This window comes from Lutjanus erythropterus, unplaced genomic scaffold (genome assembly GCF_056507025.1).
Source record: "Lutjanus erythropterus isolate fLutEry1 unplaced genomic scaffold, fLutEry1.hap2 Scaffold_186, whole genome shotgun sequence".
NCBI lineage: Eukaryota > Metazoa > Chordata > Actinopteri > Lutjaniformes > Lutjanidae > Lutjanus > Lutjanus erythropterus.
The window spans coordinates 30001-37500 of record NW_028146663.1 but is presented as its reverse complement, the minus strand read 5'-3'; the positions used below and the strand labels follow the sequence as shown (position 1 = coordinate 37500).

The following is a 7500-nucleotide window of genomic DNA, read 5'->3' as shown; positions in this document are numbered from 1 at the left end:
TTTTACTTCCTCTAGACAGTCAAGTTCGGGCGACTTCCCGGCACCGCCAGGGACTCGGGTCGAGAGCCCCCGGCGTGCAGGTCCGACGACCTCGCTGGGCCGTCCGATCGGTAGTAGCGACGGGCGGTGTGTACAAAGGGCAGGGACTCAATCGGTGCTGGCTGGTGACCCGCGCCTACTGGGAATTCCTCGTTCGTGGGGAAGAATCTCAATCCCCAGTCCCAATCACGAGCGTGGGTTTCACAGGATTACCTCGGCCTCTCGGCTTAGGTGACGACGCCCGCTGACCCGCTCAGTGTAGCACGCGTGCGGCCCCGGACATCTAAGGGCATCACAGACCTGTTATAGCTCCATCTCACGTGGCTTCCGAACCACTTGTCCCTCTAAGAAGCTCGCACGCCGACCGCCAGAGGGCCGCGTAGCTAGTTAGCATGTCGGGGCCTCGCCCGTTATCGGAATTAACCAGACAGATCGCTCCACCGACTAAGAACGGCCATGCACCACCACCCACAAAATCGAGAAAGAGCTCTCAATCTGTCAATCCTTCCTGTGTCCGGACCGGGTGAGGTTCCCCGCGTTGAGTCGAATTAAGCCGCAGGCTCCACTCCTGGTGGTGCCCTTCCGTCAATTCCTTTAAGTTTCAGCTTTGCAACCATACTCCCCCCGGAACCCAAAGACTTCGGTTTCCCGGGAGCTGCCCGGCGGGTCATTTGCTATGGGTCGACGCCGCCGGATCGCTAGTCGGCATCGTTTACGGTCGGAACTACGACGGTATCTGATCGTCTTCGAACCTCCGACTTTCGTTCTTGATTAATGAAAACATTCTTGGCAAATGCCTTCGCTTCTGCGCGTCTTGCGCCGGTCCAAGAATTTCACCTCTAGCGGCGCAGTACGAATGCCCCCGGCCGTCCCTCTCAATCATGGCCCCGGTCCACAGAAAAACCCACAAAATAGGACCGCGGTCCTATTCCATTATTCCTAGCTTCAGTGATGCGGGCGGCAAAGGCCTGCTTTGAACACTCTCCTTTTTTCAAAGTAAACGCCTCGGACCCCGCGGGACACTCAGCCAAGAGCATCGAGGGGGCGCCGAAAGCCACAGGGCGCGGTCGGGGCCCCCCGCGTTTTTGCCGCGGTGCGGCGCCTCGCGGCGCGACCGCGGCGGAGGGGCCCCCGCCCGAGATCCAACTACGAGCGTTTTAACTGCAGCAACTTTAGGGTACGCTATTGGAGCTGGAATTACCGCGGCTGCTGGCACCAGACTTGCCCTCCAATGGCTCCTCGTTAAAGGGCTTAAAGTGTACTCATTTCGGTCGCGGCTCCTCACCAGAGGCCCGCACCGCTATTTATCGTCACTACCTCCCCGAGTCGGGAGTGGGTAATTTGCGCGCCTGCTGCCTTCCTTGGATGTGGTAGCCGTTTCTCAGGCTCCCTCTCCGGAATCGAACCCTGATTCCCCGTTACCCGTCGTCACCACGGTAGGCGCGTAGCCTACCGTCGACAGTTGATAGAGCAGACATTCGAATGAGACGTCGCCGCCGCGGGGGGCCAGCGATCGGCTCGAGGTTATCCAGAGTCACCAAAGCTTGCACGGTCGGGGGTCCCCCCCCGCCGCCGCCGCCCCCCCGGCAAAACCCCGCCCCAGCGAAAAGACGAACCGGATACCGCGACCCGGTATGCCCCGTGAGACGGAGAGAGCCCGGGGGGCGCGCGGGAGGGAGTTCCCCCTCGTGGGTTTTTCGGTCCTGATAAATGCACGCGTCCCCCCCGGAGGGGTTCGGCGCTCGTTTGCATGTATTAGCTCTAGGATTGCCACAGTTATCCAAGTAACGGGAGGAGCGATCAAAGGAACCATAACTGATTTACTGAGCCATTCGCAGTTTCACTGTACCTCGGCCGTGTGTACTTAGACATGCATGGCTTAATCTTTGAGACAAGCATATCCTACTGGCAGGATCAACCAGGTAGCCCAGCCAGCCGTGCCGGGGGAGGGGGCCCCCGGAGGCATTAGGGCGATGCGCCCGCGCCGAGCCGCCCCGGCGGGGGGCAAAGATGGGAGGGTGGAGAGGCGGGGGAGAGGGTAGGGGTGGGCATGGGGGTGGCGACGGGGCTGCCGCGCAGTCCGTCAGTCCGCCCGCACGCACGCCCGCCCGCCCGCCCGCCCGCCGTTCCCCCGGGTCCGGAGAGTTTGAGAAACACAGTGCTTGTCGCGGCCCGCGCCGCGCCGAGACGAGGCGAGGCCGCGTGGTAAGGCCTCTGGGACAGACGGGGCCGTTGGGTCTCGCTACCGATGGGTCGTGGGGGGGCTTCCCCTCCTCTCTACTGGGCAGGAGAGGGGCAGATGGGTAGCCCCACAACCGTGTTCGCGTGGAAGGAGGAACCGTCGGCCCGAACGCCGGATCGACTTTGACGGCCGACCAGGCCGGCCGGGGCCCTCCGAAGGGCGGGTCGGGATTGCCGATCGGTCGGTGGGAAACCTGGTTTTGCAAACCTGGGAGGGCGGCGCAGGTGCACGCACCCCCGGAGGAGCCCCCACAGCCCACCCCTGTCACACGGGTACGATCTCCGAGGGGTTACGGGGTCGGTGGAGCTCCCGTTTGCAGGACAGCGTTTCCGAAATTGGGTGGAGCACAGCCTGGAGTTGTCTGGGGACCGAGGCCCACACCGAAGGGGTCGGACGAACCCTGACCACCTGATCCTCCTCCACCACCACCACCACCACCACCACCACCACCACCACCACACTTACACCAACTCCCCGGGACCTCCGGAACCTCCGGGACCTCCTGGACGAATCCCCACTCATACCCAGTAGACACCAGCTCCATCTCCGGGAGCTCCTGGCCCTCTCATACCGAGGAAACAAACAAACAAACAGACAGACAGACAGACAGACAGACAGACAGACACCAGCTCCAGCTCCAGCTCCATCTCCGGGAGCTCCTGGCCCTCTCATACCGAGGAAACAAACCCCAGCTCCAGCTCCAGCTCCAGCTCCATCTCCGGGAGCTCCTGGCCCTCTCATACCGAGGAAACAAACCCCAGCTCCAGCTCCAGCTCCAGCTCCAGCTCCAGCTCCAGCTCCATCTCCGGGAGCTCCTGGCCCTCTCATACCGAGGAAACAAACCCCAGCTCCAGCTCCAGCTCCAGCTCCAGCTCCAGCTCCAGCTCCATCTCCGGGAGCTCCTGGCCCTCTCATACCGAGGAAACAAACCCCAGCTCCAGCTCCAGCTCCAGCTCCAGCTCCAGCTCCAGCTCCATCTCCGGGAGCTCCTGGCCCTCTCATACCGAGGAAACAAACCCCAGCTCCAGCTCCAGCTCCAGCTCCAGCTCCATCTCCGGGAGCTCCTGGCCCTCTCATACCGAGGAAACAAACCCCAGCTCCAGCTCCAGCTCCAGCTCCAGCTCCAGCTCCATCTCCGGGAGCTACTGGCCCTCTCATACCGAGGAAACAAACCCCAGCTCCAGCTCCAGCTCCAGCTCCAGCTCCAGCTCCAGCTCCATCTCCGGGAGCTCCTGGCCCTCTCACCACTCATACCAAGAAAACACCAGCTCCATCTCCGGGACCTCCTGGCCCACTCACCACTCATACCCAGTAGACACCAGCTCCATCTCCGGGAGCTCCTGGCCCTCTCACCACTCGTACCGAGGAAACAAACAGACACCAGCTCCATCTCCGGGACCTCCTGGCCCTCCTGGACGACTCCCCACTCATACCCAGGAGACACCACCTCCACCCCCGCTACACTTACGCCAACACCCCGGGACCTCCGGGACCTCCGGGACCACTCACCACTTATACCCAGGGACACCGCCGCCGCCGCCGCCGCCGCCGCCGCCACCACCGGACTCCATACACCCACAACCGGGGCCGGGGCCGGGGCCGGGGCCGGGGCCGGGGCCGGAGCCCGGTCAAGACCCCTTCTCCGCAACCTTTACCTCCGGGCGTGCCCGGGTACCCACGCTTAAGCACCCCCTCCCGCCGACTAAACCCACGAGTCCGCGGCGTCTGGAAGTCGGCGCCCCTGGTACTCCGGGCAAAGGCTCGTGCCCCTGGTACTCTGGAAGTCGCCGCCCCTGGTACTCCGGACAGTACCGGGGGCAGCCCAGCACCTGCCGTGCCTGCCTGCCAGACAGACAGACAGACAGACAGACAGACAGACAGACAGACAGACAGACAGACAGGCAAAGTCATGCGGTGGCCGCTCACCACGCATAACCAGGAGACACCACCACCACCACCACACTTACACCAACTCCCCGGGACCTCCGGAACCTCCGGGACCTCCTGGACGAATCCCCACTCATACCCAGTAGACACCAGCTCCATCTCCGGGAGCTCCTGGCCCTCTCATACCGAGGAAACAAACAAACAAACAGACAGACAGACAGACAGACAGACAGACAGACAGACAGACAGACAGACAGACAGACACCAGCTCCAGCTCCATCTCCGGGAGCTCCTGGCCCTCTCATACCGAGGAAACAAACCCCAGCTCCAGCTCCAGCTCCAGCTCCAGCTCCAGCTCCAGCTCCATCTCCGGGAGCTCCTGGCCCTCTCATACCGAGGAAACAAACCCCAGCTCCAGCTCCAGCTCCAGCTCCAGCTCCAGCTCCAGCTCCATCTCCGGGAGCTCCTGGCCCTCTCATACCGAGGAAACAAACCCCAGCTCCAGCTCCAGCTCCAGCTCCAGCTCCATCTCCGGGAGCTCCTGGCCCTCTCATACCGAGGAAACAAACCCCAGCTCCAGCTCCAGCTCCAGCTCCAGCTCCAGCTCCATCTCCGGGAGCTACTGGCCCTCTCATACCGAGGAAACAAACCCCAGCTCCAGCTCCAGCTCCAGCTCCAGCTCCAGCTCCATCTCCATCTCCATCTCCGGGAGCTCCTGGCCCTCTCACCACTCATACCAAGGAAACACCAGCTCCATCTCCGGGACCTCCTGGCCCACTCACCACTCATACCCAGTAGACACCAGCTCCATCTCCGGGAGCTCCTGGCCCTCTCACCACTCGTACCGAGGAAACAAACAGACACCAGCTCCATCTCCGGGACCTCCTGGCCCTCCTGGACGACTCCCCACTCATACCCAGGAGACACCACCTCCACCCCCGCTACACTTACGCCAACACCCCGGGACCTCCGGGACCTCCGGGACCACTCACCACTTATACCCAGGGACACCGCCGCCGCCGCCGCCGCCGCCGCCGCCACCACCGGACTCCATACACCCACAACCGGGGCCGGGGCCGGGGCCGGGGCCGGGGCCGGGGCCGGAGCCCGGTCAAGACCCCTTCTCCGCAACCTTTACCTCCGGGCGTGCCCGGGTACCCACGCTTAAGCACCCCCTCCCGCCGACTAAACCCACGAGTCCGCGGCGTCTGGAAGTCGGCGCCCCTGGTACTCCGGGCAAAGGCTCGTGCCCCTGGTACTCTGGAAGTCGCCGCCCCTGGTACTCCGGACAGTACCGGGGGCAGCCCAGCACCTGCCGTGCCTGCCTGCCAGACAGACAGACAGACAGACAGACAGACAGACAGACAGACAGACAGACAGACAGGCAAAGTCATGCGGTGGCCGCTCACCACGCATAACCAGGAGACACCACCACCACCACCACACTTACACCAACTCCCCGGGACCTCCGGAACCTCCGGGACCTCCTGGACGAATCCCCACTCATACCCAGTAGACACCAGCTCCATCTCCGGGAGCTCCTGGCCCTCTCATACCGAGGAAACAAACAAACAAACAGACAGACAGACAGACAGACAGACAGACAGACAGACAGACAGACAGACAGACAGACACCAGCTCCAGCTCCATCTCCGGGAGCTCCTGGCCCTCTCATACCGAGGAAACAAACCCCAGCTCCAGCTCCAGCTCCAGCTCCAGCTCCAGCTCCAGCTCCATCTCCGGGAGCTCCTGGCCCTCTCATACCGAGGAAACAAACCCCAGCTCCAGCTCCAGCTCCAGCTCCAGCTCCAGCTCCAGCTCCATCTCCGGGAGCTCCTGGCCCTCTCATACCGAGGAAACAAACCCCAGCTCCAGCTCCAGCTCCAGCTCCAGCTCCATCTCCGGGAGCTCCTGGCCCTCTCATACCGAGGAAACAAACCCCAGCTCCAGCTCCAGCTCCAGCTCCAGCTCCAGCTCCATCTCCGGGAGCTACTGGCCCTCTCATACCGAGGAAACAAACCCCAGCTCCAGCTCCAGCTCCAGCTCCAGCTCCAGCTCCATCTCCATCTCCATCTCCGGGAGCTCCTGGCCCTCTCACCACTCATACCAAGGAAACACCAGCTCCATCTCCGGGACCTCCTGGCCCACTCACCACTCATACCCAGTAGACACCAGCTCCATCTCCGGGAGCTCCTGGCCCTCTCACCACTCGTACCGAGGAAACAAACAGACACCAGCTCCATCTCCGGGACCTCCTGGCCCTCCTGGACGACTCCCCACTCATACCCAGGAGACACCACCTCCACCCCCGCTACACTTACGCCAACACCCCGGGACCTCCGGGACCTCCGGGACCACTCACCACTTATACCCAGGGACACCGCCGCCGCCGCCGCCGCCGCCGCCGCCACCACCGGACTCCATACACCCACAACCGGGGCCGGGGCCGGGGCCGGGGCCGGGGCCGGGGCCGGAGCCCGGTCAAGACCCCTTCTCCGCAACCTTTACCTCCGGGCGTGCCCGGGTACCCACGCTTAAGCACCCCCTCCCGCCGACTAAACCCACGAGTCCGCGGCGTCTGGAAGTCGGCGCCCCTGGTACTCCGGGCAAAGGCTCGTGCCCCTGGTACTCTGGAAGTCGCCGCCCCTGGTACTCCGGACAGTACCGGGGGCAGCCCAGCACCTGCCGTGCCTGCCTGCCAGACAGACAGACAGACAGACAGACAGACAGACAGACAGACAGACAGACAGACAGGCAAAGTCATGCGGTGGCCGCTCACCACGCATAACCAGGAGACACCACCACCACCACCACACTTACACCAACTCCCCGGGACCTCCGGAACCTCCGGGACCTCCTGGACGAATCCCCACTCATACCCAGTAGACACCAGCTCCATCTCCGGGAGCTCCTGGCCCTCTCATACCGAGGAACAAACAAACAAACAGACAGACAGACAGACAGACAGACAGACAGACAGACAGACAGACAGACAGACAGACACCAGCTCCAGCTCCATCTCCGGGAGCTCCTGGCCCTCTCATACCGAGGAAACAAACCCCAGCTCCAGCTCCAGCTCCAGCTCCAGCTCCAGCTCCAGCTCCATCTCCGGGAGCTCCTGGCCCTCTCATACCGAGGAAACAAACCCCAGCTCCAGCTCCAGCTCCAGCTCCAGCTCCAGCTCCAGCTCCATCTCCGGGAGCTCCTGGCCCTCTCATACCGAGGAAACAAACCCCAGCTCCAGCTCCAGCTCCAGCTCCAGCTCCATCTCCGGGAGCTCCTGGCCCTCTCATACCGAGGAAACAAACCCCAGCTCCAGCTCCAGCTCCAGC

The 7500-nt window shown here is 63.2% G+C and overlaps 1 pseudogene; it reads right to left on the bottom strand.

Annotated features, from left to right (window-relative positions):
- Window positions 1–1964, bottom strand: part of LOC146303972 (18S ribosomal RNA) — a 2008-nt pseudogene extending 44 nt beyond the window's left edge.
- Window positions 1965–7500: the final 5536 nt, after the last annotated feature.